Source organism: Talpa occidentalis, unplaced genomic scaffold (assembly GCF_014898055.3).
Source record: "Talpa occidentalis isolate TD23 unplaced genomic scaffold, MPIMG_talOcc4v2.1 talOcc4.9, whole genome shotgun sequence".
Classification (NCBI taxonomy): domain Eukaryota; kingdom Metazoa; phylum Chordata; class Mammalia; order Eulipotyphla; family Talpidae; genus Talpa; species Talpa occidentalis.
The window spans coordinates 55222361-55244649 of record NW_023605305.1 but is presented as its reverse complement, the minus strand read 5'-3'; the positions used below and the strand labels follow the sequence as shown (position 1 = coordinate 55244649).

At 41.2% G+C, this 22289-nt stretch overlaps 1 long non-coding RNA gene across 1 annotated transcript in view; it reads left to right on the top strand.

Annotated features, from left to right (window-relative positions):
• Positions 1 to 9609: 9609 nt before the first annotated feature.
• The window catches only part of LOC129145170 (uncharacterized), a 54700-nt gene continuing 42020 nt past the window's right edge, over positions 9610 to 22289 (top strand). Inside the window, exon 1 of the long non-coding RNA XR_008550340.1 lies at positions 9610 to 9752. This is a non-coding gene — a long non-coding RNA (uncharacterized LOC129145170). The remainder of the gene's footprint in view (positions 9753 to 22289) is intronic.

Genomic DNA, 22289 nt, shown 5'->3' with positions numbered 1-22289 from the left:
TTAATCCAATGACTAGTATCCCCAGAAGAAAAGTTTGGAAACACATGATGGGAATGATAACCATAAGCCAAGGAACCTCAAGGACGGCCTGCAATCATCAGCAGCTACATGGCGTGAGGAAGGATCCTCCCCCGGGGTCTTTAGAGATCATGTGACCCTAAGGACACTTTGATTTTGGGACATCCAGCTTCCAAAGCTGAGCATCAGCTTCTATTGTTTCAGACATCCAGTGTGGGCTATTTTTTTTTTTTTAATTTTTATTTACACAAAAACCAGGGTACAGGCCAGATGCGCGGGAGGGTGAGAGGATTCACCAGAGACAGAGCAGGAAACAGAACAAGCAGACTGATGAAATACAATGCTGAGGGGAGCAGCGGGTGAGACAGGAGAGGTCTGCCGCGCCCTGTGGTTATCTCCCAGACCGGCCGGGATTGAGTCCGCACTGCAGAGGCTGCAGACAGCTTCATTGTCTGCACTCAACCCGCTGCACGACCAGGGAGGCCCTGGTGTGTGGCTATTTTTATAGTAATTTTCTATGGAAATGAATGTACTATGTGATTAAAATATCTCATTCTGAGGCTCATATTTTTTCCTATAGGAAGTGGGGAGGGGCAGGAGGCAGGCACGTATAATAGGCTTCTCTAAAGCCTCTCACTCAATAGATGTGAGTTCACTTCTAAAAGATGCAGAGGAAAGAAATGCCCACAGCTACCCTGCCCACATCTCCACTATCAGGGTTGTGTGAACAGGCAGCAAGTGGGAGAAAGCCAGCTCTGCTCTGTGGGAGTGAGCATTTGCCTCTTCTCACAGTTGCATTCTCCTCTGGCTTTTTTTTTTTTTCAGACAGAGAAAATCGTCTAGGGGCACAAATTGCTCCTGGAAGCCAGGCTGGTTTTAGCTGTTGATAAAAGATTGCTGCCCACAGGAGTTCTGTAGTCTGACGTCAGCGATGGCTGGGCTAATTAAGGGGTGAGTACGTTTACGGGAAGATGTGGAAATAAATGTCAGGACTACAGTGTTCAGGCTGCTGTTTCACAGGGTCAAGGCCAATTATGATGGTTTTCTCTGAGACGGTCTGACTGGTCAAAGATACTCAGGTTCCTTGTTTAGTGAAGCTAGGCTAGGCCTGGTGCCTGGGGGGTTGGTCTCACTCACTCTCTCTCTCTCTCTCTTTTTCTCACTCTCTCTCTCTCTCTCTCCACTGTCCTTCATTTCTCCCCACTTGTACTTTCCTACAGGAGTGGGGAAAATGAGGAGAGGAAAATCCTGCCTACTTAATTGAAACATTTATACAGAAGCCACGTTTCAATCTCTAGTCTGGCTGCTCACAATTCCCTGCAATGCACTGTTGGAATTGCTATATGAGCCTCTCTAAGCAGGTTCTAAGAAGCTGCTTGGATTTGGAGGGACAGGACAATAAAGAGCCTTGGGAGGGGGGCTGTCGGCCTACATTCCCGCCCTGTGTCATACTAGACAGTGGCTATGGTACCAGGAAGTAAATGAAGGAGCAGCACAGGGTGAGGGAGAGGAAATTGGGCACTAACAAAACCACCAAAGATTCGGACACAGTCCAGCCAGGCCTGGCAGCTGCAGTGCAGAAACCAAGTGCCTGGAGTACCTAGTCTAGCGTTGGCTACAAATCAAAACCTCATGCTTTCTGTCAGACTCTTAGCTGGGAGTTCACTCTCAGCTAGAAGGACCAAAGGAATGAACCCCCACACTGGATTCTGACCCACAGTACCTGACTCGAGAAGTCTTGTGTGACACAGAGTCCCAGATTCAAAGGGAAATGGGAAAGGATGGGCCTGAAAGATGCTGTTAGAGTTTGTGGTGGCACCCCCCCAAAAAAGACACCCCCCCAAAAAGCGACCTGACAACCTATTAAAATTGGCTGAATTACACTAAGAAAATGGATTGCAGAAGTGTTTCCAAAAATCTTTCCATTTTTTTCACAGAGGACTGAAAACTCAGCAAGAATGAAAATGATAATTGTGCCGTTTACTAAGTGCTTCTACATGCCTTTAAGTCTTCATGCATCTTGTATATTCCTTACAATAGCCCTGCAATGCGTGTATGGTTGTTCCCATTGGATGGATGAGGAAACTGAGGCTCACAAATGCAATTTGTGTATTCTGATATTTAAAATGATAAAATATCTGTCTCCTCCCCTCACTTTAAAAAAATCTCCAGTCACTCTCTTTCCTCTCTGACACCCCCACAGGCATACACAAACACCACTCCCACAGGCACATATGCCACATACTACATACACACCGCATATACATATCACACACACTGTATACACATATGAACATACATCTCACATATATTCACATATACCATGCCCATAAACATCCATGCTACACATACATCCCACACACCTGTCACACATAAACCCTAACACATACAGGTGCATACACACCACACACACACAAGTCATATGAATACACATCTTATTTCTCTTCATTTTGATCAGAGGACTTAATTTTTTTTTAAAGATTTATTTATTTATATAAGCACTGGGTACAGTCAAAGACACGGGAGGGTGAGAGAATTCACCAGAGTCAGAGCAGGGAACAGAGCAGGCAGAATGACGAAGTACACTGCTGAGGAGAGCAGCGGGTGGCAGGAGAAGTCTGGGCGCCATGTGGGACCCTCGCCGGTGGCCGGGGATCGAACTGGAGCTGCAGAGGCTGTGGGCAGCTTTGCAACCCAGCGCTCAACCGCTGCGCCACCGGGGAGGCCCCAGAGGACTTAATTTTTAAAATAGCTTTGAGGGCCTCCCTGGTGGTGCAGGGGGTTGGGACACAACCTATGAGGCAATCCGCAGCCACTGCACCACGAGTTCGCTTCCCGGCCAGGGAGCTACCCATATGGCGCAGCAGACCTCTCCTGACTCGCCCGCTGCTCCCCTCAGCAGTGTATTTCAGTCAACCTGCCTGTTCTGTTCCCTGCTCTGTCTCTGGTGGATCCTCCCACCCCCACACCTCTAGGCTGTACCCCAGTTCTTGTGTGCATAAATAAAAAAAAATCTTTAAAAAAAATAAAATAGCTTTGAGATAATCATGACCTGTAATAAACCCTACATGTGATAAGTGTACAATTTGACAAGCTTTGACATAGGGATATATTCACGAAATCTTTACTGTGGTCACCATCCCCAGATGTTTTCTGTTGCCCCTTTGCAATTGTCTCTCCCATCCCTCCTCACCCCTTAATTCTTTGATGTTTGAGAAGATCCCCTATTTGGCATTTTTGTTATCCATAAGGACAGGGGCTAAGTATGTTTTGCTCATAATTGAAATGCCAGTAACTGATAGAATACAGAAAAACAGGAGATGCTCAACAAATATTTGTTAGCTGAATGAATAGCTCCTTTGTCCCTTTACTCCCGAGGCAGTGATACTTAAAGCTCTTGTCCCTGAGCACTGTGGTGATCGATGCCAAGATAGAGAGTTCTGGGGGCCCCAGTGGTTGGGAGCACTTCACAAAGAAAGAAAATTGCTCTGAGGTTTCGATGATGAAAAGGGTTTGTTAAAGAAGGCAGAGCTAATGGCTTGTGCACAGGCCAGGAAGCAATCTGGGAAAGATGAGAAAGTACAGAATGAATTGGAGGCGAGGCAGTCACTGACTTGACTGACAAGTGACAAGGATTAGGCTCTCTGGAGGTGCAGAAACTGAGCCTTTGTGAAATCAGAAAACAAAAATAAAAACAAAGCAGAATCCATGGATACTCTGAGAATCGTGAGATGTTAGAACTGATATTCGCAAGTAGACAAATAGCCTTATAGTGCAGGTGAAAAAGATGAACTCCAGAGAAGCAAAATGAATTTCTCCAGTTCTCATGGGAGACCTGGGGAGAATTCTCCAGCTTCCATAGTAAAATAATGGGAGGCCTGAGAATTCAAGTTCCTGTTCTCTGCCTGCCTGCCCTATTCACTCATCTCTTTATAATAAATATTTACCTAATATTGCTCTTATTTATTGAACTCCTACAACATTTCAGCACCATGCTGGGCACTGGAATTACAAAGATGAAAAATATGGCTCCTGGCATCAGTGAACTTTAGTAGAAAAGGGATAAATTAAACACTAATTAAAATATAGCTTTAGTGGTAAACTTAGCTAGACAGAACTCAGTTTGTTTGGAGAATCGTGGATCCATGAGAAGGAAATTTCTCAGGGGAGGAACTCTGAACTTTGTGTTGCTTCTTGAATGAAAAAAGAATAGCATGTAGGAAGGAGACAAGAGACACATAATATATGGAGGAAATTGCACTGATTCAGGAAGATGGAGGGAAGTTTGGATGTAGAGATTTGGCAGGAAATAATGCTGGGTTAACCACCCTTTAGGTCATGCTCCCATTGAATGTAATTTCTATCTCAGCAAAGGTGTTGCAATGTTGTGCTGTGCCTGTGTGTGTGGCCCCTCCTCTTTAGACTGGGCACTTCTTGAGGTCACTTCTGGCCTTTTCTGGTCTTTTTTTTATCAGTTTCCTGGACCCAAGCCCCGGCCAAGAAATGGAATTCAGGAGTGCCTAGGATTCTGATTTTTCAGTAGGTACTCTTAAGTGATTCTGATTCACTGTGACAGATAAAACGGGCCAGGAAGATACTCTGGGAAGATACCCAGAGAAGATTCCCAAATCTCCTTGCTCCATCTCTGATGGACTGATTTGTGTCCCACCAATGTCCTTGTTGGACCCTACACTTAGTACCTCAGAATGTGACTGTATTTGGACTTAGGGCCCTTATGGAAGAAATAAAGTTAAATGAGGTCATTGAGTGGAGTCTAGTTCAATCTGACAGGTGTCCTTATGAGGAGAGGAAATTTGGGCACGAAGACAGACATGAGGGCAGCACACTCAGAGGAAGGACCATGTGAGGAGACAGCTAGAAGGCAGCCAGCTGAGACCCAAAGAGAGAGGCCTGAGGAGAATCCAAACTCATTGACACTTTCAACCTCCAGAAATATGAGAAAATTAATGTCTAATGTTTAAGCCCCCCCCCAAATCTGTTGTTCTGCCAGCCTCAGGAAACTAATACACCATTCAAGTCTTCCCTACAGGCTGCAATACTTGGGATTTGGTCTGTGCCTATTTCAGACATCCATCTTCTGACACAGAGTAGGAGTAATTAGATTTCTCTAGATGTGCTGCTTATAAGAGCATTCACTTGGAGAGACACATTGGATTGCTGGTTTATAGAGAAAGTGAGGGCACTTCAACCCTCTGTCCAAGCGCATTGTCCTCTCTGGCTAAACTCAGAGGACATACAGAGCATCTGACAGAGGAGGCCGGCAGTTACCATGGTGAGGCGGGACAGAGCTGGGTAACTGGGCATTTGTGTCGCTGTCTGACACTTGAGTGCAGTGAAATGTCAGCCTGGCTAGTGTTCATTTTGGACAACATTCACATTTTCTTCAAGTCATTTAAAAAAATTAAAGAGGCCCAGTTCTGATCACTGGTTTTCACCTACAGATAAAAACTCTTTAAGAACACCAACAGAGTATTTTCTGCTTTATTCCCTCCCCCACCCCCATAGCATTTAAACATATGTCTGTTGCCAAGCTGACACTCAAAAAGTATTTGTCAGGTTGAGTTGAATTAATTAACCTTTGGAGAAACTGTTTTCGTGTTTGCTTCTCATTTTAAAAAGCACTGACAATTAATTTCACTAGGAGAGTATAGTTCATTCAGGTGGTGACTCTTGATGTTTGATTTCCATCTGCAGCAGCACTGAGATATGTGAGCAGAGCGTAGGCCCCATGCCAGTCATCTGATGCACAGATTGGGTTTAGAGAAAAGGCTCTAAACTTGTTTGGACCTGGGTTCACATCCTGGGTTCATGCCCTATGTTTGCAGTCAATTCTGTGTGACTTGGGGTCAGACTTCACTTCTTTGTTATCTCTCGTCTTCAAAATGAGACATTTTCACAAGGCCCTAAGGCTGAACCCAGAGATGGTGCAGCAAAGCTCTGCAGTGGCATTCACCTCACAACTCATATTCCAGCTGTTATAACACGATCACAAGTTTTCATTGGGCTCTACTCCCAACTCTGCTAGCCTAAGCCCTTGTTTCCTGGTCTTTAACAGGCACCGGCACATTCTCTCTTACTAAGTTCACTTGGACACATCACAGTCCTCAAAAAATTAAAAACAGGCCCACCTGATGATCCAGTAATCCCACTGTTGGTTATTTATACTAAGAAAATGAAAACACTAACTCAAAGAAACATGATCAGCCTTGTGTTGACTGCAACATTATTTATGACAGGCAAGACATGGAAACAACCTAAGTTTCCATCGGTGGATGAAAGGATAAAGAAAATTTAGTAAATCCATACACAGTCATTACATGATGTTTTGGTTGACATGGACTGCATATATAATATAATAACATTTATCCAGCCTAGGTGAGTAGTAGGCTATACCATTTAGGGTTATGTAGTTCCACTCTGTGATATTTGCATAGTGATGAGATCTAACACATTTCTCAGAATATATCCTATTACTAAAGTGATGCATGACTATATACACAGTGGAATACTATTTAACCACAAAAAGGAGGAGATCTGCCATTTGTGATGACATGAATGGAGCTTGATGGTATTGTGGTAAGTGAAATAAGTCAGAGGGAAAAAAAATGGTGTGTGATCTCATTTTTACATGGACTTTAATAACAGCAAAAACAAATACCGAATTCATAGATACAGAGAAGAGGCTTGTCAGTGGTATTGAAAAATGGGTGAAATGAATCACAGAGTTCAAAAGGTCAAAATTCCAGTTATAAAAGAATTAAGTGCCAGGGATATAATGTACACATAGTAATTACAGTTAATAAAATTGTTTTGCATATTTGAAAGTTGCCAAGAAAACAGATCTTGAAAAAAAGAAAAATTAGATGTTTAGAGAATGGAAGGTAGCAGCTTTGGATTTATCAGTACAAATCCTGAAAGCCACTAATCAGTGGTGTGGAGATGAGGTGTTCATGGTCCCAAAGCTAGATTCTCTTTCAGAAATATCTTGGTTAGGCAGAGAAAGAAAATTGTGAAGCACCTCCAAGCTACTTGGCAGGGTGTCAGTGCTCCCCTGTAGCCACTATGGGAATGGCCTTTGCCTTCTCTCCAAACCCACCATAACCTGCTGCTCAGAGGAGCTGGTGACTCAGCAGCAGACAGGCTCTAAAGCAGAATGGGGGAAAGATGGAGGGCTGGTGGATGCCCAACTCACCCCTGCTAACTGCACTTGTCTAGGATGTTTTAACATCATTTTTTTCAATGGATTCTAGGTTTCCTGGTTACATACCTTGTCTCTCACTTGTGTCCCTAGTTCTTAGCACAGTGCCTGGCACATGTTTGAGGCTCAGTGCATATTTGTAGAATGACAACTGAGTGAATGTTAGTTACTGTTGTTGTTATTATTGATCTGAATGGTAGCTTTACTGTAGCATAGATTTAGGATTTCAGAACTTATGATTTTTTGAAGAGAAAACTTCATGCTTGTAAGCCTCATGTTCCTATATTTCCAGCTAGATAACTTTTCCCAAATGCTGTTCTATGAAACACAAATATGTTACAAAATGAAGAATTAACAAAGATTATTTGGTCAAATAAGCTTAGAAGGTGCTATAAAGCACATTTCTCACCTCCAGATTTTCACAGTATATATTAACTGAGTAAAGTCTTTATGAAGCTACCCAATATAGAAATCTGCTTATTTTTGCTTAACTGGTTGCTTGCCCACTTTTTTGTGTAACAACTACTAACATCTCTTGGCACACAATAATTTGAAACAATTGAATTATTTATTTGAAGTCAGGAGCCGTACCTTGTGAATATTGGTAATGATATGTGCCTAGCAATGTTGTACCTGCAAACGTTGGTCATTAAGTGTCTGTTGATGGACAGTTCTAGCAATCCTCTCCTCATTTTAAAATTTTTTCGTAGGTTTTTTTCCCAAAAGAACAAAGGTTTGATTGCAGCTCAATGTAATTGCCTATAAATCATAATGAATTTATTTCCCTCTTTGCCAAAATTAAACCACAGTAATTTGTAATGATTTATTCACAAATATGATGGAATCACTGCATCAATTCTAATTCAAGCTCTGACACTAGCTCTGTGACCTCAAGCAAGTTACTAATTTTTGGATGGCCTGAGAGCCCTTACTTTCTACCTACTGAACCTCATTCTTCTATAGTCTTCTACATTTCCAAAAATGGCACCAAAATCAATCTATTTGCTCAAACCAGAGCTGTAGGTACCATTTTGGACTCCTTCCTTATGCAGATCCCATCCAACCTGTTAGCAATTCCTGATGATTTTACCTCCAAACATGCTTATATCTCAAGGCTATCCAGAGCTCCCACCTCCACTGTCACCTGGGAGGGGCCACCAATCATTATCACTTGCCATCAAGACCTTAATGGGTGCGTCTTACTCTTCTGGTCCTCCTCCCCTTGTAATCTGTCAGTCACAATTGTCAGCCAGAGTCATCTTAGAAGATAAAATACTATGGCATTCTTCTGCTTTGAAATCCATCAACCTTACCAATGCTTTCAGAAAACAACCCAAACCCCTAGCCCTGTTCTGCATGTCTTTGTTAGCCTCTGCTGCTGCTGCTTGTCTGTTCTTCCTTTGATTTCCACACCCCATATGTGATTTGTCAGTCACTATCCCAGACAATCCAGTCTTCTATTGCCTCAGAATCCTTGTACATATCAGTTCTACCTACAACAGAGGTCCTGCTACTCTTCACATGCTGGGTTCATTTTCATACTTTTGGTTTCAATTTAAATGGTATCTCCCCAGAAGGGTCTACCTATCTCCCTATTCAACACAGTTCTTTCTCTCTTCTGGTTTTCTCAGTGTGCCTTATGTCCTTCAGGGCATGTGTCAGTAAATTCATTTTTTCCGTGTTATTTTGTTCATTCCCCCCCAGTGGAATATGACCTTGAGGCGGGGAGGAGGGAGGAAGATAGAGCAAGCCTTCCATTTCCTTACAAGCATGACTATTGCATGTCTTATCTTTGGGTGAGCCTTATCACATATCTTTAAACATATTCTAGGAGAGAAAAGTAATTCCAAAAATATTTTTTGAGTTTCTGTGTGAAGCATTGTGCTAATAAATGAAAGTCCTCTTTAAGGAGAGGCATTCTGGTGTCCTGGAAAGAGGCCCTTGGGCCCTGGAGTCAGGAGGATGTGAATATGATCAGTTCCCCTTCACCCTCACACTCATGGCTAGATGTTATTTCACTTGGGCTCTCCCCTCAAAAATAGAAATCAAATGATCATGCCTCCCTTGCATGTCCTACAGAAGCAAGTGCAAGTGCTGGGAAATGAGGGAATGGTCAATGTCAGGAGACAGCTGCAGGGAGAGAGGGAAGCAGGGCCTAAGAGAGAAGATGGTGCCAACGTCCAAGGTGCTAAGGTCAGTGAACAGCAGCTGCAAAAAAACAAAACTCCGGAGCTGCCCTTGGCAAACTACCCCCTTCCCAGAAGAGAGAACAACAAAGCCAATAGATAAAGCAGTTTCCTGATTCCCACCGATGCCAACTCAATTTTGAGTCCCCTCCCAGTTACCGGAGCTTTGCTTTGTTTCTTCTGCTTCAAATAAAGATTTGCTTTGCTTTGCTCTGAATAAACTTTTGCTGTGATACTCCACTGACTTTTCTCCTGCTTTCAACAAGGAAGCGAACAACTCATGGGTGAAGCGAAGACTGCCTGTTTCATCCGTCCTCGAGTTTATCACTGTAAGTAACAGTCTACTTCCTCTTCATTCCCACTTGATCCCTGACTACCATTTCTGGCCTGTTCACTGTGGCTATCTGGCCCTCCCTGCCTTTGTAGGAAGGCTTAACATCTCGTGTGCTGCTTGGAAATCTTTGAGCCTCACAAGGCCCCTGGAGACCTAATGTTGTTCCACTGCTCTTTGAGCAGAAAAGGTTCTTAGTCACACTTATGGGCTTCCTGACAACCCACAGAATTATTCAAACAATTCAGTCACATCTTCCAGCAAGAACCAGGGTCACCTTCCCCTCATTGTAAAACCTGGCCCTCCTGCTGGTTTGCTGAGCTCCTGAGCACACTTCCTGTGTGGGTTGCAGGGTGGCCTGTCCTCCTGTCCTGGCTTGAGTGGACATGGCTAATAACCTGCTGTGGACCTCATCTGTCCAGAGTTATGTAGGGTGTGTCTCCCTCCTTCATTGGTGGGGTGAAAAGGAGGTAATAACATACACACATATGCTTATGCACGACACACAAAAGGTGATATGTTTTTTCTCAGTTTTTAATGAACATGGAAATAAACTTTAGCATTTTTAAAAATACTTCCTCTGGGCCTCCTTGGTGGCACAGGGGGTTAAGCACCGCACTATGAAGCTGTCCACAGCCTCTGCAGCATGAAATCGATCCCCGGCTAGCCAGAGAGAAACACACATGGCATGGCAGACCTCTCCTGTCTCTCCCACTGCTCCCCTCAGCAGTGTATTTTAGTCAATCCACCTGTTCTATTCCCCACTCTGTCTCTGGTGAATCCTTTCACCCCCGCCCCCACACCTCTGGCCTGTACCCCAGCTCTTATATTCATAAATAAATAAATCTTTAAAAAAATACTTCCTCTGGGCCCCACTCCACATTCCCTAATTAACAATAATAGGGGTGAGTTTCCACTGTATATTTCTGTGAGGCCATTGCTGATTCAGGTGGATATTCAAGCCTGAGTGACACCACGGTGGGGTGGTTGTTCAATAACCCCCTGTTGGCTGACAAGACTTGTACGCCTTCCCTGGCTTGAAGGACATCTCTGTCATTCCAGAAGGAGTGTCTGACAGAGACTCTTGCCCTGGCATGACAAACAGCCACAGCTTTCAAAACCCTCCTGGGCCCTCTGCAGGCACTGAAATTGATTGTGGCTCTCTTTCCTGTTGAGCCTGGCTTCTGCAGCAGAATCTTTATCAGCTGTGACCATTGGATAAATGTACTCCTGAAAGACAAAGTCTGTTTTCTCCTCTCCCAGCACCCCCTGGTTTGTGCCTGGTGATTCTTGTGGCTCTTCCCTCTGCAATTTCCCAATACCAGGGCTTCTCAGAGAAGAATCTTTGGTGCCCAACCTAGATTCTCTTTCAGAGAATTGGCTGCCTATCAGTCAACTCTACTGGGTATTTTATAATTGTCTCAGGCCTTGGGCCATATATTCTCTTCCTTATTCTTAATATCCTCTTTATGGGATCTCAATATGTAATATTTGTTTTATGTTCCTGTCTGCTGGTTCAAATTGCTGAGTTAGATCTATGTGGAACTGAACAAATGCAATAGAACTGTTCTGTGTTGAAGAGAATTTCAGATTTGGAATCAAGGTAGGATTTCCTGATTTTCCTTATTGAGCTCTGTGACTAGCAGATCATCTCTGTACTTCAATCTTTTCATTTGCCAGTTGAGAACAATAATCATATCTGTCCTTCCAACATTATGTAAAGTTTCATTATCATATGAATGGGGCATGTAATGTTACAAGGGGGCATCAATGAGCAGCATTTGAAATGTTAAGGCTCTAAGGTATTTAATAGCAGCCACTGCAAGAAAAATCTCTCTTTTCTCCAGGGTAGCTGAATAAATAGGGCAGCTTTTCCACGAAGCAACCACAGTACACATTTCATTATGCTAATGTGCATTCAGTTAGAGTCTAGAATGTGAGCCATCAGCATTGAGGTGTTAATGAGTTGCCTTTTAGAAGGATGAGGGAAGCAAATTAAGTGTATGTGCATAAAGCATTCAAATTGCCAACTCTACCTGACCGATGCTGAACGCTGTGGTCCCTTATCTTTGTTGCCTCATCTGTCAATTTAGAAACTCCAGCTGGTACATTAGATCCATATGAATAAGACCGGCTGCTTTCCTCCCTTCCCTACCCAGATGCTTCTCTTTCTGGACTCTGGCTAAGCAAATGGAAGCAAACACGTCCTTGACTTGGGTTCATTGGTGAGGGGCCGGGGAGGTGAAGATGGCTTGGTTGCAAAGAGTGCAGGATACCACCTTAAGTCTCACTGGAAAGCATGATTTTAAATTTTTCCAATAAATATCTTTGCTACTTTAAAGAGTTTTGAAAAACAAAAGGCATCCTGGAGTATTATAAAAAACACTCAAAGTGTTAAAATAGTATGAATCATAAAATACAGAACTGATGAAGTTGTATAAAATGTTTACTATGTGCCAAACACAGTACCAACTGCTGTACTTATTTAGCCTTTTAGGACATTTAATTTCCAAATAGAAATTATATGTACATGGTTTAAAACATTAATTATCCATACTGAGTTTATCAAAGGAAGATTGTCAGCAACTAGGCCCAAACAAACAAATCGTTCCCACTACACAGAGACAACTCTTTTGAGCCTGTTTACAAGTTTCTTGGTTATTTATCACCACATTTTACATGACTACATCTCAATTTTTTAGATATTAAGTCTTGGCTTCCTGCTTTGGAAGATGAGGATTCAGTTCTTATCTCCTTCTGGAAAACACACACACACACACACAAACCTAGTTCCCCCATCCTCTTAAAATATTCATATTATAATACCTGTTACATCAAAGTGACCAAAATTTTATTCACAGTTATGCCATAAGGTAAGCATTTTTCATGTAAACTTTTTTTTGGGTATCTAGCAATTCTTTTTTTTTTAACTTTCAGTACTTTATTTTTTCGATTTCTAAGCTCTCTTTTTTGTTTTATGAATATTACCTATAAAAATAACCTGTTCTTATTTTGTAGCCACAATAATGGTCCTTTCTTTTTGAGATAGCTATTTTTCTCCTAAGTACGTCTCCCTACGTTACCTGTTTTCTACAAATTCCCTTTTTATTATTTATTTATTTATTTATTTATTTTTGGTATTTCTTTGTTTGGGTCTCTAGGTTTCAGGTTAGAGACTTTCTTCAAGTGTTTTCAGTGAATCCTGGGCTGTCAGCATATAGTTAAGAACAGGATATTAAAAAGTCCCTGTGAGGCTTGGGATGGGGGTAAGGGGGTTGCTGGGTGGGCTTTAGGGTCTGTGGGTCAGCAATTTCAGTATCTACACATCTGTCTTTTATTGGGGTGGCAGATGAGTCAGAAAATGCTCTTCTGGTGTCTAGTCTGAGACTAAGTCAGGCTGCCAGCCTTCTGGGAACCTAATTAACCCTAATTATCCCTAAATTGGAGGAAAAATGTATCCTCTTCCCAATGACTGTCTTCTTGTACTCCATGCCTCCTCCTCAGAGATCGCCCTGATCATTCTAATACTCCAACCCTTCAACTTCTAAATGTCCCTTCTCAGCATTTAAGGGTATTCATTACTGTGCTATACATGCAGTGTCATTTTTATCACAACTCTTGCTTAATTGGTATCAAATATAGGAGAATAACATCCAGTACACAATGGTGAACTGGAATCATTTCCAAAAGTCCTCATAAATACAAAATATTTAAAATTTCAGGCGATGACTTTGAGAACATTTATATTTTATTTTGGAGTTACTGATTTCTTTTCCAGTGCCAGAACAACCATGCAAGTCAAATCTTTTAGAAAATATCCAATCATATTTCTTTCTCAGAAAGAATAACTTTTATAATCATGAAGAGGAAAAATTTTTGTGTCCCAGGGAGGCATACATGCCCCTCAGCACAGATCTGCTCTGATGTTGCCTTTTCACACTCCTCCTCAGTATCTGGCCAAATATGTGTGTAGACAGTGAAATACAGAGGAAAAACAAAGAATTAATTCCATCTGTGAGTGGAAGAAAAGAGCCACTCTCTTGCTTCCTAATAAGGATAGGGTGTGAAGAATCTGAAAATTCTGAATTTGGAAGCTTTCTGGCTACAATTGTTTCTGTGTGTGGATTACATTCCATTTAGAATCTGGAATGGGGAAAAAAGTTTACCCCACTAAAAATCAAATAAATTTAAAGGCATTTTACTTAAAAAAAATTGAACTAATATGACATTTAAATTTTTTATATTAAAAAATGTTAGTGTATTAAGTAACACTGATTTACAACACTTTATATTATGCAGGGGTGTAAGTCACACCTCTTGTGATATAAGTTACCACATCACATCTGTCATCAAAGGACTCATAGTCCTCCACCATAGTCCATTGAGACCCTGTCTCTTGTACCAACTCTGGTAGCCTCACTTCTACAGTCAGATTCCAAGGGTTTGTTCTGATTGGTTTTGTCTGTTCCTTTACTTTGTTTCTTTATATCCCACATATGAGTGAAGTCATCTGGTATTTGTCTTTCTCTTTATAACTTATTTTGCTCAGCATAATCCCCTCCAGGTCCATCCATGTTGTTGTCACAAAGGGCAAGAGTTCACCTTCTTTATAGCTGAGTAGTATTCTATTGTGTATATATACACCACATCTTCTTATCTACTCATCTGTCGTTAAGCATCATCTGACTTAAACCTTAGGACAGCTCAAGGAGATAAGCATTTCAATCCCTCTTTTGTAGATCAGGACATTGGGCCTCTACTAGATTAAACAATTTGTATAAGGAAGGGGCTAAACCAGAATTCAAACTCTTACCTGTGGATACATGACCACTGATACATGTTCCAAACCACTTAGGAGTAAGTAACACAGTAAAAATTTGTTTCTGGTGCATTACTAACATTGCTTCATAATAGGTGTTTTTTTTTTTTTTTTTTTTTAAGGACCACAGGGCCAGATAGGCACGTATTTAAAAACAGTCCTAGAGGGATATGCAGAGGAGGCAGAGACACAGGGGCTTAGGCTATTGAGGAGGTGGAATTTGGGGTGACTCTTAAGCAGTTTTCAATAATTTTGCTTGTAAGCCAGTAAGCATGTTTAGTCTTCTCTGCTTGATGGAAAACAGATTCCTGGAGTGGGTTTCTAGAATCTGCTGTTATGTGAACTCTCACCCAGGATTCCTCCTCATTGTGCTCTAAAAGTAGAGATTGAACTGGGGCTCTTGTTATACATGGATCTATTTTTCTCTTGGCTTAGGGCGTGGACCTCTGGGCTTAGGGCTTGTGTGTTGGGCCTGGCTGCACAGATTTTGAAGCTCAGTATTCAGGTCACTGGTCAAATAAGTGACCCTGAAGATCTCATAAAATATACCTTATTTGAACAAGAAAGTTGCTTTTGTCCTTAGTTGTACACGAAACTCCTTTCATATGTCTTGAAATATGACAAGGGGCTATCTTGGCTTTGGGGGACTAATAAGGGTCTAGCTTTCTATGGGACTTTCAGAACACTGGCCTTTTACCCCTGGGGTATGAAACATGCTTCCATCACAGGCTTCTCTGGGGACTCATCAGGTTTTTATCTGGAAGGGTCCTGCACATTTAAAAGTTTGATTCCTAATCTGGCCTGGCAGTATGTTGTTACACATCAGTGTTAGGATAGGAGAGTGCCGTTTATGGGAAGGATTTGTCTTTGTACTAGGTGCTGAGGTGTTTAATGAGAGAGGAGTACATCCAGGGAACTGGAAAAAGGGGTTCAATAAGCAGTCCTGGGGGCATTACTGTTCAGGGCTGAGCAGGCTGCAGTCAGGAGCACTGGGCTACTCTGAATGGATTTCTAGTGGGTGTGTGAGCACCTTATTGTCTTGTATCTGGTGAGCATGATAACTAATAATCTTTAAGTTCCCTTCTAAACTCCATATTTCTTTGTGTCTGTGATTCTAACTTTTAATTTCACACTTAAAATATGGTATAAATCCAGGGCTAGAGTCTCTCTCCTTCTCTCTCCCTCTTATACCTCTTGCTTTTGCTTGAATCTGCAAGCATGTTCCATATGACGGATTGAACTCCTACTCTCCTCTCTGCTACGAATGCTCTGCCCCCAAGATTCGCTCTCAATGAGTTCATGTCTTTCCTCTAATGTCTTCTCATCAGAGGGGATGAACTTGACCTCCCTGGCCACAGTAGATGCATCCTAGCCCTGAGTCTGTCTCCTTGGCCTGCTTTTTCTCTTACACTTCATTATCACTGCCAGGTATTGTTAAGGCAGAGAGAGGCAATTGGGGAGAGGGTTTTGTCAGGCTGGCCAAAGATTGTGCTGTCACAGGAGACTCAGTGTGAGGGGCTACAGAGAGCTGCAAGCACCATTCTGAACTGACCACTTGGCTCAGCAGCCCAACCTCTAATGAATTTAATAATCCCACCCTGAGGTGCACCTGCTCCATCTGCCAGGCTGGGGTAGAGTCAGCATTTGGCTTTGGCCGCCAGCCTAAGGATAATTATCGCCTAGCCAATTAGAGATTGGTCTCGCTGTGTGCAGCTGTAATGGAAAAATCACTAGGCTGTCTAGTTTGAGAGCTTATGCTGAGTGGAGTCTCATTCCATCTCTGACTTCTTCTGTTTCCACCCTGGGTCTGCTCTCCCCAGCAGTAAATGCTGCTTAATGATGACATCTGAGAGCAAACGTAGTATATTTGTAGTCAGCACTGAATCTCTTTGAGCCCAAGACTTTGCAAATACACCACTTATACAACTGGAGGCGGGGTGTGATGGGATCCCACATTGGAAAGTGACTCTAAAAGTACAAGAGTTTGTATTAGTGAATTTAAGATTCATTTAAAAATCATAAAGCTCTGTAAATAATATTGTGCTAATTTAACTGCAAGGTCTGAGTAATGTTTCATCTGATCACAGATGCAACCAGTGCATAAAGAAGATTTTAAGATGCATCCACTCATTTCCTAAGCATAAATGGGTCACCTCCATGTGCTAGGGCAATGCCAGAAGCAGGGATTGCCAAATTGACCTAATTTTGCCCACTATCTTGAAGGGACTTATCATAGTAAGAGAGACATATAAAGAGATGTCATAATATAAAGGGGGAGGTCTTTTGACAGGTAGGAATAAAGTGTGCTGGAAAAGCAAGAAAAAATTATAGATGGATTTAGCAAAGTGTGTGTGTGTGTGTGTGTGTGTGCGCGCGCCTATGTGTAAGGTGCAAGCTTTCCCTCAGTGAAATAAGGACTCAGCTAAGACTTCAAGGATAAGTACACACTTACCAGATGACAAGTGTGGCAAGGAAATTCTATAATTTCAGGTAAAGACACAGGTTTGCCAAGCCATAGGAGAGAAATCGTGGTAAGTACAGAGATATTCATTCACTCAGCAAATGGTTATTCGTCACTACTCTGGACCAGATTCTGGGAGAAAACTGATTTCAAGTAGTGGAGAATAAGAACATGTGGCCCCTGTCCTCACAGATTTTATATTTTATTTGGGGAGATAGATGTTTAGTAAGCAAATAAACAAAAATTGGCAATTGTAGTCAAGAAAGTAAACAGGAAAAAAAAAAAGAAAGGAAACAAATACTGTGGATCTAAATCAATGCCATGAAAGACTGGAATTGTGAGAGAGATACAGGGAATAGAGTCAGCCCCTAGAAGAGATAAAGTTGAAGATGAGACCAGGAGGGTAAGGAGTCCATCATGAGAAAAGTGATCGGAGAGCCAGGCAGAGGGAAGAGCATAAATTAGGGGTCTAGGGGAGAGAAGTCTTAGAAGAACTAGGAGACTAATGAACAAGACAATGGGTGAGGTAATGGGGGGGGGTATCACCCCTCCACCCACCTCCTGATCTTGTCTGCATCCAGCTTTCAACTTTCTAATGGTTTCCCACACACTTACAAAAAAATCCAAAGTCCAGTCAGGCCCCACTGACCTCTCCTGACCTTGTTACCTACTACTGTCCTCCTTAATTGCTGCCATTTTGGTTTATTGTCCCTCTTGCTTTTGCTTGAAGCTGCAAACACATTCCATGTCAGGGACTGAACTCCTGCTACAAATTCCCTGGCCCCAGTTATTACCAAGATTCATGCTCAACTCAATCATGTCTTTCCTCTAATATCATGTCATGAGAGAGGCCGTACTTGACCCGCTGGCTACATCCTAGCCCAGACACTGTCTCCCTGCCTCACTTTCTTTTCTCTAACTCTTCACTATCTCTGGCAGATATTGTAGTATGTATTTCCTTAATTATCTCTTCACTTTCTGTGTATGAAACATAGAAAAGTAGTTGGAAGAAATTCAAGATTTTTCATTATTAGCAGAAGGTGTCCAGAAAGACATAAATATGGATGAACTAGTTTTATTTTAATTGTGTAGACTTCTGTGTACACTTAAATTACAAGTGCCTTGAGGGTAAAACCTGTAACTTTTCATTTCTGTATAGAGTGTACTGAAAAATGTGTATGGACGGATGAATGGATGGACAGATGGATTATTGAGACTATGCAGGGAACGCATGTTACACACTGTGTATAGGATTTACTGAATTCTTAATAAACCCCATAGAGTGAGTACAGAAGAGGAAGCTGGGGCCCAGAGAGATATTTCAAAACCCTGGATCACACAATTTGGACAACAGCAGAGATGAACTATAAATCCTGGCCATCTGATCTGAGATTCTCAACACTAAAGATAGAGCTTTTCCCCAAACCCCCATCTTGCCAAAGAGAAATGCCTCCTAACCAGGAGAAACAGAAAACTAACTCAGTGGAAGAAATTATATTTGGCCTTGAGAAACGAGGCAGTAGAGATGAGGGAACCTCAGTGGGTTTGTCAGATTGAACAAATAAAAATACAGGATAATTAAATTTGAATTGCAGATAAACAAAAACCACTTTTTTAGCATAAATATCTCTTCACGATATAATATGCTCTAAACAATGCCAGAATTTTCACTTTCCTGTGTAAGATTTGACCCTCATACTTGATAGCTCATGCTATTTCTATCTATGGGACACCCTACCTTTTCTTTTTGGCAACCTGAAGGTGAAATCCATTTTTCAAGGTCCATCCTTTTTAACTTTCACTTAGCACATAGAACATACCGATGAACTTTCTAAAAAGGCTGGAGGAATGCTCTTGAAAATCATCCAGGACTGAAAAATTCAGAAACTTTCATGAGTTCCTGACAGGGTGAGTTGCTTGTACTTGTGATTCAAATGGCCTTTGGTTTCTTACCGATTGCCAAAACTTGTGTGCTTCTAAAATGTGGTCAAATATTTTCCCCTGATATTTCCAATTTAGCAATTACTTTTGGGTAGACATTCTCATTCATCACAGAAATGCCTAGAATAAATAGTGAAGGAATAGGCTAGTTCTATCTAAAAATCATTCATTCTTCCATCATTCACTCAATACACCTAGTGACACCTGGTCTGGGCAATGTATCAGGCAGTGAAAAGAGACTTGGTCCCTCTGTTCAAGGAATTCATAGTCTGTTAGAGGTATTTCAAGTTCACACCAACACTAGAGTACAAATGTAAGAGATAAATACTGTGGAAGTTTAGAGATGGAAGATATTTGCCTCTAATTTGGAAGAATAAGAAAACATAACTATGATTATGAATCTTGATTCTGCTCTAAAATTCATATAGCCAGTCCCAATATATTAGTTATGTGAATCATAGCTTTAGAATAATTACTGTGATTATCTCAAGAATATTTAAACAGGACTAAATGCTAATGTGAAAAAATGACAGCTTCAACAAGAGACATTAATGGAAGCTCTTAAGTTGGGAGGGGTTGAGTCCACCCCTTCCATCTTTAGCTCCTTCTTTGTCCCAGTGAGAAGCACATGACTCCCTCCCTTTTGTAATCATTATTCTTCAGCTTACAGCTATTTTATGAAATAAATCTTTGTATCTCTTGTCCCTCTCTTCGCCTCTCTACCTCATAGATATATCTGTCCTTCATGTCTTATTTATCAGAGTAAGAACTTCAGCAACCACTTCCTATTTTTTGAAACTTCCTCCTTTGCATTATTTATTCATCCTTCATGCCAGCTAGGATAGGCTGGTATTTGTAGTTGTAATTTGGCAATTGGTGTTCAATAAATGATAACTGGCTTGAATAAGTTAGCTACAAAATAACACTACTTTGCATTGCTGTGCTACTTCCCATTTCTTAAAATAGTTTTTTGGTGTGTCTCATTTTCTCCCCATTTTTATTGCGATATTATGGAGCTAGCACTGTATACATCTACTGTATATAGTATAATAATTTGACCTAGAAGTTTTGTAAAATGATTGTCACAATAAGTTTAGCTAATATCCATCATTTCATATAGATACAAAAAATGTTTTTTCTTTGTGACAAGAACTCTTAGGATTTACTTTCTTTAACAACTTCATATTTATCATACAGCAGTGTTAACTATAGTTATCATGCATACGTTACAACCCTGGTACTTTTCACTGAAAATCTATTTGGTTATTATGTCAACTTCTATACAGTGACCCTCCCACACTGCCCTATAAGCTCAAGGGTGCTTTTAACTTCTCTCTCCAACTTCCCCTCAGAGGGTCTTCTCTCTATAAAATGCCCATGTACACTTTATTTATTTTTAAATGGAGATTTATTTATTTTGTGTAGAAGAACTGGGGTGTAGGACAGAGATGTAGGGGGTGAGAGGATTCACCAGAGACAGAGTGGGGAGCAGAGAAGGCGGATTTACTGAAATACACTGTTGAGGGAGCAATGGGTGAGACAGGAAAGGTCTGATGCACCATGTGGATTTCTCCCTGGCCGGGATCAAACTCAGGCCTAGTGCTGAGATTTAACCCCTAGGCCACCAGAAGGCCTCCATGTACACTTTACATTCTCTCAGAAACATTCTAATGCCTCTCACACTGGGAAAGGTTTCTTACCCTACCCACCTGAGTGATTAACCTTTCTTTGAACATACCAAAGGAATACACCTGGCATGCTCCTAAGACTGACATATGAAGTCAACCATGGAAGGGGGCTTCCCCATGTTATTAGGGATTTGCTTTTATACACATTGCCATTATTTTGCTGATGAGAAAAGTGAAGAATCTTAAAGTGATTCTAGAGGATTAGATCCGACCTGACTGTTAGCACTAACATGATGACAGCTCTTTTGAAACAAAAGTTTACAAAAAATTTGAGCCTACAAATCTTTTTAGTGTATGGGTAGCATGCTAGCCAGAAGGTTTTGGTAACTAGAAATGACATCTAGTAGCTCTGGCAAGGTTTGAGGGAAGCTTCTAAACCACCTAAAAGTGGGGGTGGAGTGGGGAGGGTTTATTTTTCAGCCCTGAATCCCTGGTACTCTTTATTCTAGGAAGATGGCTTTCCAGGAAGTCATTCTTAATCTTGTTCATGGTGTGGTGAGATTCTGTCATTGTATGAGATTCTGTCATTTCTCTATATCATGAGAAAAAACACTTCAGTTTTCTTACTGCCAATGATCAAGCACATAGTAAAACTATAGTCCTCAAAAAACTCAGATCATGACAAATCCTGGAATATATGGGTTACCAGACATAACAGGACCATATTGCTCAATCTTTGCCAGAGCAAAGTTCTCTAAAATACATTAATCTGCATTTCTTCCAAAAAAAGCTCAGTTATGCTGAACATCATTGATGACTTCTTAGTACCTTCATGGTACAGAGTAACCACTGACATTCATTTCTGTTTTAATTGTGATCTTAGAGGACCCTGGAATGATAAAGTGTTTATAGGTTCCAGAATATACCATAAAATAGAAAAATGGAATAGAAATCCCCAATGTATCTCCTGTCCTGAGTACATACCAAGTGCCAGGCAATACACGTCTCTTAAATCCTTACCAAATGTTTGTAAGTAGTTACTACTGACACTCGCATTTTATGGAAGAGGAGAGAGGGGCGAATTTCAGGGTCCTTAGTTAGTAAAAGACAGAGTTGCTTTTCAAGTCCATGCCACTCTCCAAATCACAAATAATAACCTATGTCTCTCTCCCCTTGAATGCTCCATATTCTAGTCTCTAGAGTCCGTGAATATGTTACCTTACAAGGCAAAAATGGATTTTGCCGATGGACTAAGGAAAGGATCTTGTGGTGGGGAGATTATTTTAGGATTATACTGTTAGTGAAAATTTATGTTTACATAACATTCACAAACTTTGTGTGTGACTTTTGTACACAAATATTTATAGCTGCTTAATTCATAGAAGCCAAACAATGAAAAGCACCCAGTTGCAGCTCTGCTAACAGACGAATCATTAAACTAAGTTATGCCAATATCACACAATATTATTCCCCAAAAATTGATACATGCAACAATTTGGATGAATCTCAAGGAAATATAATGAATGAAAAAGTCAATTACAAAACACTGTATACGATATGATTTTATGTTAAAGTTCCAACTCTTTTGCTTCATATTCCCAGTTCCTTGCAAACAGACCCCAAATCCTTTTTGAACTAACCATTCACAACTCTGCACACACTGGTATAATAATGGATATTCTTGGC